The following is a 14,146-nucleotide window of genomic DNA, read 5'->3' on the forward strand; positions in this document are numbered from 1 at the left end:
GAAGGGAACTTGTGCCCTGTATTCCATACAGAGACTTTCTGCCGGAGTGTATGACTGGACACGACTCCCGGGTGGAGAAGGGGCTGTGACTGTGCTCATCTCTGCCAGTCCATGGGACGGCGCTCAACCCATGGCTGGGCCCATTCATGTAGCTAATAAACGGTACTTGTCATTTGGGCTGTGGTGGTGGTTGAATCTCCTCTTGGCCTGGTGATGTCCTTGCCTGTCACCTTCTTGTGGGGAGCCTGGCTCTGTGCTGTGGCAGGATGGGGGCCAGTCCCGTTTGCTGTAAGGGAATCCGTGTCCACCTCTGCCCCCCTCCCCCAAGCCCTGTGTCAGACCTTCATCTCACCTCCTCCTAGGTCTTACTTTCTGCCTTACTCTGTCCTGCCCAGCCTCTCCTTCTAGATCATTCCCTTCCCCAAGGACACAAGGCTCCCTGCTGACTCAAAGTTTGCTACCTATTCTGTTTGCTCATTGTCATACAGCTCCTGGAAGCTCACGAGCAAATGGTCTCAGTGCTAAAGGTCTAAAAAAGTCTGCACGTTAGGAGAAAACTGTAATGAAAATTTGGGGGGTTGAGAAAACACAGTGCACTGCAGGAGCCCTAGTTTTCTAAGGGCATCTAGCCATCCTCCCCTTAAGTCTCGTCCAGGCTGCTGACCCCCTCCCAGCCCCTCGGGTGCCCCTCCACGGCAGGTCTCCCCACCTGGGACCCTTGGCACCAGACCTGCTCTCTGGCCCTGGGTGCAGGCCAGCCCCTAACACCAGAGCCCGAGTGTGTCCTGGGAACACAGAGCGGGAGGGACTGTTGCTCCCAGGGCCCTGCACCTGCTGGTGGGTTGGGCACTGCGGGTTCAGGGCGGCTTTGCAGAGTGAGTTCTGTTCTCCCCGACACGTTGTGCTTGAAGGGTTCAGAGGCAGAGACGAAGTCCTCAGATCATTCATTCAACAAACACTGTGTCTATTTCCTGCCTGCCCCTGGACCGGACGGTGAGGGCACAGTTGCAGAAATGGCCGCCTGAATATTAATACTTTCACTGTGGGCTGGACGCTGCTAGACAGCACCTGGGTGATTTCATTCACTACGAAAAACTTCGGCCGCGTTGGAGACACACTTGTGTGACTTATCCTCGCTTTGCAGGCAAAACTTGCAGTATGAAGGGTAAGTACCCTGCCCATGCTTGCATGCCAGTGAGCAGTGGAGCCCACAGTGGTGGCCCTGGGTGACAGTAGGACTGGGGAGGCCGTTCCCGCAATGTGGGACCTGCACAGTCCCAAGACCCCAGCCTCCTGGGCCACTTGCTTTCCTCATATTCAAATGGGCTAAACCGCGCCCCGCCTACCACTCTCCTCTCACTCTGCTGGTACTCCTACTGCTCTGTGCTTGCCCCCATCACCCCCATCCCAGGGCACCGCCAGCACAGGGTGGTGCTGTAAAACAGGCTTTCCTGAGTGTTTGAGACGAACAGTGAAGAAATGAAAATGTGAAGGGTTCCTCTAGCGTCCTGGCCTCAAGCAATTTCTCTCTGCCCATCTATCCTCAGATGTCAGCTTGCTGCCCTACTTCCCACGACCTTGACCCCCTTCTCCTTCTCTCTTTCCTGCTTTCCCAAGATTCTGCCCTCCCGCCCCCGCCCCCCCCCCCCGCCCATGCCTGAGAACGGAGCAATTGAGCACTATTTCATTTTCCCCTCACCTTTAGATCACGCCCATGTGGCCTGTGTGTGTATCCAAGTCCGCGTATGCCAGTTTGTACATTGTATGGGGATGGGGGGCCTGCTGCATTTCCACTGAGTTCTTTCAAGTTCTTTTTTTTTTTACATTTTTCTTTTTGCGGTACGCGGGCCCTCACTGCTGTGGCCTCTCCTGTTGCGGAGCACAGGCTCCGGACACGCAGGCTCAGCGGCCATGGCTCGTGGGCCCAGCCGCTCCGCGGCATGTGGGATCTTCCCGGACTGGGGCACGAACCCGTGTCCCCTGCATCGGCAGGCAGACTCTCAACCACTGCGCCACCAGGGAAGCCCTCCAGTTATTTTCTAAACGAATGAGCCATCTTCTCTTAGACTGATTGTGTTGCCTTCTTATTTGCAACCAGTTTCTGCTTGAAACGGCGTTTTCTGCCTTGCTTGCCTCTTGGGTTTTGCTCTGGAGAGCAAGCACTGTGTTTTCACTTATAGAACAAAGGTGCGCAGCCCTGCTCTCAGGGAGGCTGGGGTCCAGGGGGAGACGGACGCCGAGAGAGTGGTTTCAGTGGTAGAGCTCGGTGCGGGCCGGAGGGGGAGTCAGGGCACCTCGGTTCCCAGAGGTGGCACTTGATCTGAGTCTTGAAGGACAGATTGAAATCAGCCTCTCGGACAATGGGGAGAAGGCATTCCAGGCAGAAGGCACAGCTTCAGCAAAAATAAGGACACGAGAGGCTTCCTGCTGGATGTGGATTGAAAGCAGGTATGAGAAGAGAGGGGGCTGGAATGTGGTGAGAAGGTGGCAGTTACCTCTCCGAGGGCCGCAGGAGAGTCTGAAAGCGGATGCAGGAAAGATTAGGAATTGCGGAGGGATGGGGGTTGGGTGGGGACGGAAGCCCGGGAACAGAGGAGGGCTGAGGTGGGGAGGGCTGGGGAGGAGGGGCTGGACTGGAGAGCTTGTTAAGAAGTAGAACTGGCAGGACCTGCGAGGCATGTCTCCACCTCGCCGGGCGTCACCTTGCTCTTCCACTTTCACACGGAGCCCGAGGGAAAAGGCACCTGTGATGAGGTTGTCCTCGGAGCTGGCAGTCAAGGGTGGTGTCTAACAGGGGCAGAAGGGACAGTAGTCCCAGAGCTGGGCCTCGAGGAGGCTGGTCTCACCCCTCCTAGGTTAGACACTGCTGGTAGGCAGACCTCAAAACAGCATCTGGGAGAGAAGGCAGTTTTGAACAGGTGCAGGGAACTCCTGCATGGAGAGGTGCCCCGCGGCCACGCTCCCACCCCTCTCCCCATCAACCCCACCCACCCCCTGTCCCTGGAGCCTGGCAGAAGAGAAAGTCAGGCTGAGTTGACCTTGGGAGGAGGGGGGCTCCTGGTTCCTGGAGCTACAGGGGCTGGGGAGGCCCAGCCCAGGGAGCCTAGAGGGGCTTGGGATCCTGCCAGCCCTGCCGGGCCGCAGGCACAGCCGTCGCCTCGCTTTCAGCCTTCCTCCCCCTCCCTCACCCCCGGTACCGATCCTTGAGCCACGCGAGCTCTGCACCCACTCATGGTGGCAGATGTGAGAGTGTGAGGGTGCCCCCAAATCAGGCCCTCGGCTGTGCTACCCCAGTGCCTGCTCGACTTCAAGGCTCAGCTCAAAGCTCCTCCAGGGAGAGGCGCTGCATCCTCTGTGCCCGCATAACTTCTGGGTCACTGCTCTCGGCACCTCTCGCCCCATCACCGCAGGTGTCTGTTTCCACACTGGCTTCCTGTTACCTCGGGTGCTGCTTGAGGGTAGACGCTTTATTATGAGCCAAGCTCGCTGCAGATATGGGAGCCTCTGCCTTCGGGTGTTCCTTGTGGACGCCTGGTGCTGCTGTCCTGTTCTGCAAGTCAGGTGGTTGTTAGAAGCTTATTAACGGCGCAAGACACTACCACCCGCCCCCAGAAAGGCTGACGTTAAAATTGGACGATTGTTGAAGGGCACGTGGAGCCACCGGGAAGCTGCTGTGCTGCTGGAAAATGGGCCAATTGTACGAGCGCTTGGGAAACTAAAGCCAAACCTATGCCTATGCTATGCTCCAGGCAGAAGGAGAGCACGTGTCTGCAGAAAGGTGTGTGTGAAAAGGTCCACAGCAGCCTCACGCATCACAGCCCAGACGTGGAAACAACCCAAGTGTCCACCAACAGGAGAACAGATAAATAAATCGTGCTACGGCCCTATAATGGAGTACTACTCAGTGATGAAAAAGGACCAACGACTGCTACGCATCCAGCATAGATGACATCACAGGCTATATATTAAGCACGAGAAGCCAGACACGAAAGAGCCCAGACTGCGTGATTCCATTTATATAAAGTTCAGGAACAGGCAAAACTAATTGGAGATAGAAGCCTGTGGTACTTCTGCTGGGGGTGTGGTATTGACAAGGCGGGGGCACGAAGGACCCTTCTCTGAAAGTTTCCCTGGCTTCTTGTAGGTGGTGATTACAAGGGTGTATGTATCTGTAAATAAATCATCAATCTATACACTTAAGATGCGTGTACTCTGTTTTATTCTGCAATAAGGAAGTTAAAAGGACGGGAAAAACAGCTTATAAAAGGGCTTCTGAGATTCTAATTCGTTCCTTTAAACCCACTGTAGCTTTTTCAGCAAAAATGAGGGAGGCCCGCCTGACCCACGTTTTCTTCCGGATCCCAGAGGATTCGAATTTACGGGCGCAGAGGCCAGGGCAAAAGCCTTGCAGGGCTGCTGCTGGGTGGAGGCTGCTTCCCTGCCGGGAGGGTGGGCACCGCCGAGGGCAGCCCTGATGACCCCCTCCTCCCCCGGCTGCAGCCAGACCCCGCTCTTCCTCGGGTTCCTGGAACCTGCCCGACCCAGCGGTGTTTCCAGCACTTAAGGCTGGGAGCTCAGCCGCTCCTCCACTCCAGGAAAATATTTGTTCAGGGACTTGGCACCCGTAGAGGAGGAAATAAAAGCCACCTTGGAGTCGAGCGGGCTGCGCTGCTGCGGTTGCTTTGTCTGCCCCTCCAGGTTGCCTCGCAGGCTCTCAGGCCCGCCGTCCCGGGGCCAGGCCCAGGAATCCCACTCCACAGACGGGCCTGGGGTGCCAGCTACTCCTGCATTCCTCATTCCGCTCCGGCAGTCATCTGTCAGCCTAGTCAGCAGACGGTTACGAAACCTACTATGTGCCTGGCACAGTGCAGGGCCCTGGACGCTGTCGGTGAACCAGGCCCTGCCCTTACCTCCAGGCTCTTGCGAGCTAGTGAGGCAGGCTGGCCGGTGGGGAGGCCGTGACAGCCTAGGGGCAGCTGTGGAGTGATGGAGTTGGGGCCAGGGTAGGCAGGCAAGGCTGGCAGTCGGGGGAGGATGGGCGGGCACCTGGCGTCAGGCTGAGGGGTGAGGAGGCAGAGATTAGGGGCGATCAGACGGGGCAGCACGGTCAGAGGCCCAGAGGCGAGAGAGAGCAAGGGGCTTTGGGGTGTGGACGGGGGCAGGGTCGGCCGTGGCTGAGACCCAGGCGTCAGGAGACCGAAGGCGGAAGCTGCCCCTGGCGCCGTGGGACCTCCCAGCGTGAGTTCAGGAACGTGGACTTTATCCCAGGGCAGTGAAAGTTTTTGTTTGTTTTGCAACATTTAAACACATTGATTTCGATTCTTTTTGATACAGCAAAGTATAAAGAAGAAACCGAAATTGGCCTCAAATCCCCCACCGCCCCAGATCTTTCCTGATGACATTTTAAACATTAAAATACTCTGTGCACACGATTCGAAATCCAAGCAGAACAGAAAAGTCCACCATGAAAAGTTAAAGCCTCCTTCTCCCCACCTGTCTCTCTCTCCAAAGGCAATTTCACTTAACAGATTTTTGGTGTGTCCTTCCAGACATTTTTTCCATGCATATATACTTGTTAGGATAAGTCTGCACTTTCGCAGAGGTACACCAAAGGGATGGTGCTATATGCTGAGACTGCAGCTCCCTTTTCTGACCTGGTTTCATTTCAGCACATGCATTCAGTCCTACCCCGTTGTTCTCTTTTTTTGGGGGAGGGAGGGCGCTGAGCCTCATGGCTCGGCCTGTGGGATCTTAGTTCCCCGACCAGGGATCGAACCCATGCTCCCTGCATTGGGAGTGTGGAGTCCTAACCCCTGGACTGCCAGGGAAGTCTCTACCCCATTGTTCTTAACATCTGCAGAGCATTTGGTTGTACAGATGCAGCAGATGAACAGTACCGACTCTTCCCGCTGGGTAGGCATCTTACTTCCAGGTGTTTGCTGTTATAAACCTTGCTGGAGGAAACCTGCCCTGACAGCCGTCAGAGTATCACGTGGTCCAGACACAGGCAACTGCTGGGAGAATATACCACGGGCACTTCTCTTGCAGTGGGTTCTGGATGGAAGGGGCCGTTCTTTATGATCATCCTCCAAAAGTTCCACCAGTTTGCCACACCTGTCACTACACCCAGCCTGTGTGGGAAAGGCCCTGAGACCACCCCCTCCCACGTCACCACACATATCATCAAATGTTTCCATTTTCTTTTCTCCTCTGGGATGGGGGATGGAGGTGGTATCCCATGGTGGTTTTGATTTTCATTTATTTAACTATAAATGAAGTTAGGAATCTCTTCATATGTTTTTGCCATTTGCATTTTTTTTCCATAGGCGAACTGCTTCTTCATATTATTTGGCCCATTTTTCTAACGGGCCCCTTGTCTCTTCCTCATCGATTGGCATGGGTTTCTTGCGCGCTAATGATTTTGAGCGAGACCAGCCTGTCAAGTTTTGGTCTTGAAAATATCCCTCTGGCTGCGACGTGAGGGGAATGGGGGACTGGTCTGCTGGGAGGCCTGTGCAGGGGTCCCTGTGAGAAGTGCCTGGCCTGGAGCAAGCGGGGCCTTGGGGATGGGGGCTCTGGAGCAAGCGGGGCCTTGGGGACGGGAGCTGTGAAAACATTCAGGAAGCAGCACCAACAGGACTCGCCAGGGGATTGATTTTTTGCACAATAGTCCAGGCACTCGTGGGTCAGTGAAAAAAAAACATTGCCAGCTGCCCTCCCCAAATGTAGTAACACTGGATTCGTATTGATCAGACACAGTTGGGCCAGAGCTCCTGCCTGGTAGTTTATGCCACCCCCTCCTCATCTTCCCCGACTGTGTGGGCACCAGAGGGGTGAGGTGACAGGGAGGACGGAGGTGTCGAGGACGGTTCCCAGGTTCCCACTTCAAATATTGTGGTCCCATAAACCATGGAAATGTCTCAGAAATTCCAGCGTTTCAGCACATAGATATCGATTGACCCACATTAGGCAGAAGTGATCCAGAGTCCCCCAAAAGGGAAATGAGGGTGCCCTGGGCCTGAGCCCATGTGTTGGGAGGTGCAGGGGGAGGTGCGGGCTGACGACACAGCTGAGGAGGGGCGGGAGTCCCACTCCCACCTCCGTGCAGAGCAGAGGGCTTGGCACGCAGGAGGCGCTTCAGAAACATCCACTAAGTGAAATTCGCTAATATTCAAATTTAGGTTAAGGTCAAAATGAATGGGAAAGGGACTGAAAAGGAAATGTAGTTCTTTTCTGTTTTTAAAAAATTAAGTTCTGTTTTATGTACAGTAATTCATGCTTTTTTTAATTAAAAAAATCAAAATCCAGGGCTTCCCTGGTGGCGCAGTGGTTGAGAATCTGCCTGCCAATGCAGGGGACACAGGTTCGAGCCCTGGTCTGGGAGGATCCCACATGCCGCGGAGCAACTGAGCCCGTGAGCCACAACTGCTGAGCCTGCGCGTCCGGAGCCTGTGCTCCGCAACAAGAGAGGCCGCGACAGTGAGGGGACCCGCGCACCGTGATGAAGAGTGGCCCCCGCTTGACACAACTGGAGAAAGCCCTCACACAGAAACGAAGACCCAACACAGCAAAAAGAAATAAATTAATTAATAAACTCCTACCCCAAACGTCTTCTTAAAAAAAAAAAAAATCAAAATCCAGTATTTTTTGTTTTTTTAAATTTAAGTATAGTTGATTTACAATCAGTAATTCATTCTTACCGTTCTGCAGTTCTTCAACAAACACATACAGTTGTGTAACTCACCACAATTATGATATACAACAGTGTCAGCTCCCCTAAAACTCCCTCCCATCCCTTTGTAGTCGAACCTCCCACGCCACTCCCCAGACCCAGCAGCCATGGATCTGTTTCTGTCCCGGTAGTACTGCCTTTTCCAGATGTCCTATAAATGGAATCATATAGCACGGAGCCTTCTGAGTCTGGCTTTTTTCACTTAGAAGACTCCATCTGAGCTTCATCCGAGCTCTTGTATCAGGATCTGCTCCTTTGTGTCGCTGAATAGTGTTCCATGGTACCGATAATCACCCCAAACTAGAAAAACCCAACTGCTCTTCAACTATAGGGATCTCCTTATTTCTAGATTCGTAAGTCAGAACACTTCCTTTGTCCAAGTACAAATCCTGATTTAGTATGCAGAAAGCATGGTGCCTATTGCCTGAGGGTGAGAAGTTAATTTCAAGACCCTGCAGAGGTTAACAGGCCCCTTGTGAAGAGGGGGACCAGGGCCAGAGGACGGGACACCTGCTCCAGGTCTGTGGGACTGACTGCCCTACCTCCTTAGGGGCAGGCCCACTCCCAGCCTGCACAGCGTGTCTGGTGAATCGGAAAATGTTCCCCATTTGGGGCCCAGCTCATTTGGCGGATGGTGCCTTTATCTGTTAAGAGAAAGGCACCGTTCCCTCTAGGCCGGTGAGCCTCACAGCAGGACAACAGGATTTCAGCCCCAACTTGCTCCTTGACCCAGACAAAGCTCACAGGCAGCCCAGATTGGGACCTCCCACCCTCAAAGGCTGCAAAGTGCTGAGACTGCAGACCCAGGAGGCAAGCAAGCATGAGACCCTGTGTGAGCCTCAGAGCTGGCCTGTGTGGTGTTCCCCACATTGCCTCAGGGTCTCAGTGGGCAGTTGGGATCCCAGAGACCTTGCCAGGGGAGCATCTTGACCTGTCAGGAGCCTAACCTGTCCGGACCCACATTGGCCTCCCCTTGGCACACCTGTTCCAGCAGCCCCAGATCTAAGGGCTTCCCCCCACGGGGGCTCTTGGCCCCCACGTTAGCCCCCAAAGTGAAGGTGGTGTGCGAGAGCAGGAGGTGTGGTCACCTCTTCAGAGCTCGTGGGGAAGGCAGGCTAGCACAGTGGTTAAGAAAAAGCCCAGAGCGAGTGGCCTGTGTTCAGATCCTGGTTGCTCCCTCTGCCAATCACATGGCCGCCCTCACGGGGTGTCCTGAGGACTCCCAGGTATCATACAGACAGCATTTGATCATTGCTTCCTCTCAGCAAATGGCAGACTTCGGGGTTAAACCAGTGACAGCAGCACCTGCTGACAAGGTGTCAGGAGCCCCAGGTGGACATTCTCTTGCTAGGATTCTCTCCCTCTGCCCTGTTCCCCGGTGGGATGTGGCTGTAGGTGAGATGACCCCTCCCACCTTTCAGGATTCTGCCAGAGCAGGTTGACCAGACCCCGTGAGGACCAGGTCCAGGGGCTTCAGTGCTGCCATCCCAGCACCCAGCCTTCTGGGGGGCGTTCCTGCAGCCTGAGGGTCCACACAGGGCTCCAGGCGTCCCCAGTGCAGAAGCGGCCTGAGCCTCCCCGACGGGTCCAGCCTGGCGGCTCTGAGCCACGACAGAACCTGCGTGGGCTCGTCCAAGTTCCAGCTGAGGGCTGCCTAGCCATAGTCCACAGAAGGAGGAAGAATTTCACCAACCACTTTTCTCTATACCACCAGGTTCTCAAGGCCACATAAAATATGTATCTGTTTTCTCTTCTTAAGATGTTTTGCCATATCAGATGTGCTACCACTCGAAACTATGAAAAGTCTTTCCTGGTGTGACAGACAAGCGGCTTTCAGGCCTGAGAATGCAGACAGGAAGCAAAGCCTCCTTCCTTCCATCACAGGGACCTCGTTATGCTCTGTGCACCTAAGTGCCCACACAATCACTGTTCCCACGGTGAGCTTAGCTGTCCCTGAGATGTGCTTTTCAGCTACAGCTCAGTGCGAGGTTGGCTACCCAAGGCTCATAGGACACCCTTCCCCAGACAGGGCTCCTTCCCTCGCTACAAGGTTTACGGGGTGTATTCAATCATCAGCTCCTCTCGTTCTCGCAAACTCCTGGGGCCTCACAGTGGTGCAGGTATTGGTATTGTTCCCATTCTACAGATGAGGAAACAGAGGTCTGCAGAGGAGAAAGATTTGCTGAAGGTCACCCCTCCCCCAACTCAGTTCTGTGGCCCACGGTGGGGGGCAGAGGAGGGGGCTGGTGGGGAGCGGAGGGTCTCTCTGCCCAGACACGCCCGGTCCAGACCCAACGGTCAGCCCTTCTCCGTCTTTCCAGCCCCCGTCCTCACTGCACCCACAAACAGAGCAGGTTTCTCCGATGAGCCAGGAGCAGCTGCTCACCCCACAGAGGGCAGCCTGGGAGCCTGGACCCGGTGCTCAGCCAGGGTCTGCCAGGACTATATGTGGGACCAAAGCCTGAACCTCCTTAGGCCTCATTTTCCTCGTTTGAAAGCTAGGAAAGCTGCTGCCTACCTTTAGGTTCAGGTTCAGAGACTTTGGAAGAGATTTTTTTTTTGGCCACACCGCAAGGCTTGCGGGATCTTAGTTCCCTGGCCAGGGATCGAACCCAGGCCCCCTGCAGTGCAAGTGTGGAGTCTTAACCACTGGACCACCAGGGAGTTCCCTGGAAGAGATTTTTTAAAAATTCCATGTCCTGACACATGCCAGCCAGCAAGATTTGCGATAATTACTAATAACAGCCTGACACACACCTACCCTCTAAATTCAGGGGCTCTGCAGCTTGACCCCACTTTACTTGCTGCGTGACTCCCTTCGAACCTCGGTTTTCTCGTCCGTGAAATGGGGCTAACAGCTCTTATCTCATAGGGCAGTGTGGGGATTAAATAAGATAATGTGAGGTAAACTGCATGACAAAAACTGAATTTTGCTGTGGCACTTTGTAAGCACTCCATAAATAGTGGCCATTACTCTTATGTTGACGAGAACCCCGAGAGACAGGCATGACTACCCCATTTTACAGATGAGGAAACTGAGGTCCCAAGCCATGACTTCATACAGCTGCTGAGTGGCCAAGCTGACATGTAAACCCAGGTCTTTTTCACTCGGAAGCACATGGCACTCCCTTGAACACTGCTGCTTCCTGTTTCATCCATTTTGGTCACACAGGACCATCTGGACGGACCTGCAGGAGGCTCTTCTGGGCTGGGGCTGCCCCAGCAAGCCCTGAGGCTATTCCCAGGCACAGGATAAGATGCTCCTCCACCCCCAAAATGCCTGGGTGCTGGTGCCAAAGTCAACAATGATAACCTGCCCTGCAGGACACCACGGTCACAAGGACACAAACAACAGCTCCCTTCTGCCCAGCCCCTGCCAGCTCTGTGCCCCTGGGGGTGGGCTGGGGGTGACACCTGGCATATCTCAGATCCAGGAGCTGAGGGATGGCCCCCTTCCCCCAATCCCTGCCCTGTAGCTCTCCTAGGAAGCTAGCCAAGAAGGCGGCTCTGGGATCTGCCGGGGAAACATCCAAGATCTCGACTTGGGCCCCTGGGGCGGCTCTCCCCCTGGAGCCCTGAACATGAAACTTCATGCATCTCATGCCCTCAACACAATCACTGAGGCTTTTCCTGGAGAGCCCACAGTTTCGTGGTATGGACAGACCCGCGTTATCGAACAATATAGATGTCCAAGGCAGTATCCTAGGGACACAGATGAAGGGCACCTAGTCCAGCCTGGGGAGTCTGAGAAACAGCCTGGAGGGGGAAACATCTGAACGGGGTATTATTAAAGGAGCTGGCCAGGCCAAGCAGGAGAGGGGTGTTTGGGGCACGTGCTAGGTGCACTCAGGGACCTGCAGGTCCTATCTAGTGGGTGGTATCTGTAGGGGGGCAGGCGGGAAAGCAGTGGGAGATGAGGCAGGAGGGACAACAGGGGCCGGTAAAGGAGGGCTTGCACCCTAGGCCGGGGTAAAGGGAAGAGGTGTGCGGAGCCGGCTCCTCCTGGCTTGCGGGAGCTCGAGTTCAGTGACCTCACGCTGGTGGTTTGAAATTGGCGATGGTGGGCATTGGCAAGTGCTACAAATCAGAGCCAGACGTTTAAAAAATAAAAAAGGCAGACTGTGGCGGATTTAAAAGTCAGGGCACAGGATGACTAACTTTATTCCTCAGAAGGATGCTCTGTCTGGTGTGAAGGATGGGCGGAAAGCAACGCACTTGGAGACTGGAGCTTGGCCTTGGGTGACCTCCCGGGAAGGGTAAGGGGTAGGGAGGGAGTGGAGAGGACTGGCCCATGGGTCACCTGACTCCGCTGTGTCGGTGCAGCCTGGGGGTGGGGGAGGAGGCTTGGGTAACCCCTCAGCCTTCCTCAGCCAGTGCCTGAGAATCTGCAATAAAACGCTTAACGAGAAACACCTGGGCTCTGCCCCAGCCCAGGCTGTGAGCTGGGACCGGAGGGGATTAGGGGATTGGGAGTGAGGTGGAGAAGGACCTTGTACTCCATGCATTCACTTGCTGGTTCATCAGCTCCCGGGGCCTGGGCCTGGGGGAGGAGAATGGGGTGCTGGGGGAAGAGGAGCAAAAGAAGTCAGTGATGGGATCACTGCACACGGGCCCCCGGGGATCATCTGAGACGAGGTGCTGATTGTGTGGGTGCTGATTCTACGGAAGCTTCTGGTCAAGGTCACAGCGTGTCAGAGCTGCAACAGGCAGGGTCCCGGGTCTCCCACGACCTCCCCAGAGAGTCCTGTGTGGGGCTAAGGGGTTGATCGGTGAGAACGCAGGAAGGATGCAGGCTGAGCGTCACTCCCCCGTTCCCCCACCACCCTGTCCCCCACTGCCCGGGATGCACGGGGCAGCGAGTGTCTGAGACCCCAAAGGGGAGACTGGGCTGATCCCCAAGCCCGCTGGGGCTTGGCCTGGCCTAGCTTGGCCTTCATATCTGAACTGCCCCATGGACTTTGGTGCCTGGAGAACCAAGGCGGCCACTGGGGAGCCCGGGCCCCAGTCCTCCACCCACCCTTCCCTTGAAGGAGGTGCTGACAGGGCAAGACTTGCCTTGGGTGGGAGGGCACTTCCGACTGGGCAGCATTTCTCTTGGCTTCTCGAGAGCGTCCAGGGCCGGCGCAGAAGCATTCATGGGGCTCCCAGTCCCCGTGCCCACTGGCAGAGCTGAGGCTCCCAGCTGGAAGAGGCGGTGGCCAACAACCGGGTGGGCCAGGATTGGAGCAAGGCTGTGCTGACACTGGGGGATGCCAGCTTGGGAACTGAGTTCCCACCAGTTATGCACCTTCAGAGCCCTCCTCCCCACCCATATTCTGCCCAGGGATGAGTGACTCCCAGGCACCGTCCCAGGGCCTCAGGGGCACACAGATCACCTCTGTGTACGTTAGAAACAGCACCCCCTCCGGGGAGCCCCAGCCCTCTGGGCACATGGCTTGGTGAGGAGACATGGCCTTGATCGCAACTAGGAAGGAGGATACTTTCTTCAAGCAGACGCAGCCCTTCCGAGGTGACCAGCGGGCACACGGTGGCCCCGAGCACACCCTCCGGCGGCTGGAGGAGAGGCTCCGTGTGCACACACACACCTAGGGCTGCCATGCCCGCCCTGCCCTGCCCCCAACCACGGGCCACCCCAGCCCTTGTCATAAACAGCCCTGCAAAGGATTGGAGGGACCTGGAGGGTGGGGAGGGGTGCCCTGAATGCAGAAAGCGTCACCCTCTTTGCACCCCACTCGGACCACCCACGCCCTGCTGCCAGGCCTGCTGCGGCCGCTTCCAGGAGAGGAAGGCCCGCACTCCTTCTGGGCACCAGGTGGGGAGGGAGGCCCAGGCGTCTGGAGATGAAAGGCACAGGACCAGCTGCAGCGCCGCCACCCCTCCAGGGCTTCCCTCCGGTGCCCTGTGGTCCCATCTGGCCCCCACCCCACCTCCAGACAGGTGGCGTGGGGGGCGGAGGCACAGACCCTCCAGGGCAGAGGAGCTGGTCTTGCCGGCTGGGCTCGGAGAGTTGGCTCCTTCATCTCAGCCCTTGCAAGTGGAACACCCTTCCCAACACGCGGGCCCTCTTCCGACCGTCCACCCTTTAGGGCAAATCCTCTGGGAAAAGAGGGGAAGGACACAGAGCTGCAAGCTGGCAGACCCAGGGACCGGCCCTAGATCGTGGGCACCTTCTTCCCTCGTGTGTGTGTTGGGGGACCCTCCGGTCTCCCATCTGTAAAACAAGGTCAGAAAGTTACATAATGTGCAAGTGAGAGACAGAGCTGGGATCAGAACGCACAGCTGCTGGCTTCAGAGCTTCCTTGCGTCACCACAGGGCCGCTCTGCCAGCGGGGCTGACGGGACCAGCTGGGACATGCCCCTCACGGGCTCCTTTAGGGCACGGCCCGCTCCTCAGCGCTTCTTCTCAGATGTGGA

The 14,146-nt window shown here is 56.1% G+C and overlaps 1 non-coding gene across 1 annotated transcript; it reads right to left on the bottom strand.

Annotated features, from left to right (window-relative positions):
• Positions 1 to 10,323: 10,323 nt before the first annotated feature.
• On the bottom strand, positions 10,324 to 10,396 carry TRNAA-UGC (transfer RNA alanine (anticodon UGC)). The gene has a single exon. It is a non-coding gene; the product is annotated as a tRNA-Ala (tRNA).
• Between the last annotated feature and the right edge of the window lie 3,750 nt (positions 10,397 to 14,146).

This window comes from Lagenorhynchus albirostris, chromosome 13 (genome assembly GCF_949774975.1).
Source record: "Lagenorhynchus albirostris chromosome 13, mLagAlb1.1, whole genome shotgun sequence".
Classification (NCBI taxonomy): Eukaryota; Metazoa; Chordata; class Mammalia; order Artiodactyla; family Delphinidae; genus Lagenorhynchus; species Lagenorhynchus albirostris.